Consider the following 475-nt stretch of genomic DNA (forward strand, 5'->3'; position numbering starts at 1 on the left):
CGCCTGATGCTGGCAGAGTACAGATCTGATAAAGAAGGAGTTCATTCTGGCAGAGTATATATCTGGTAGAAAAGGGGTTAAAGATGGCAGATTATAGACATGGCAAAGAAAAAGCACACAACCGGCAGGGAAGGGGTTAATGCGGGGAGCACAGCAGGCAGGGAAGGGGTTAATACTGGGAGCACAGCAGGCAGAGAATGTGTTAATGCGGGGAGCACAGCAGACAGGGAAGTGGTTAATGCTGGAAGCACAGCAGGCAGGGAAGGGGTTAATGCTGGAAGCACAGCAGGTAGGGAAGGGGTTAATGCTGGGAGCACAGCAGGCAGGGAAGGGGTTAATGCTGGGAGCACAGCAGGCAGGGAAGGGGTTAATGCTGGGAGCACAGCAGGCAGGGAAGGGGTTAATGCTGGAAGCACAGCAGGCAGGGAAGGGGTTAATGCTGGGAGCACAGCAGGCAGGGAAGGGGTTAATGCTG

The sequence above is a fragment of the Nanorana parkeri genome, unplaced genomic scaffold (assembly GCF_000935625.1).
Source record: "Nanorana parkeri isolate BGI_ZX_2015 unplaced genomic scaffold, ASM93562v1 scaffold2453, whole genome shotgun sequence".
NCBI classification, from domain to species: Eukaryota; Metazoa; Chordata; class Amphibia; order Anura; family Dicroglossidae; genus Nanorana; species Nanorana parkeri.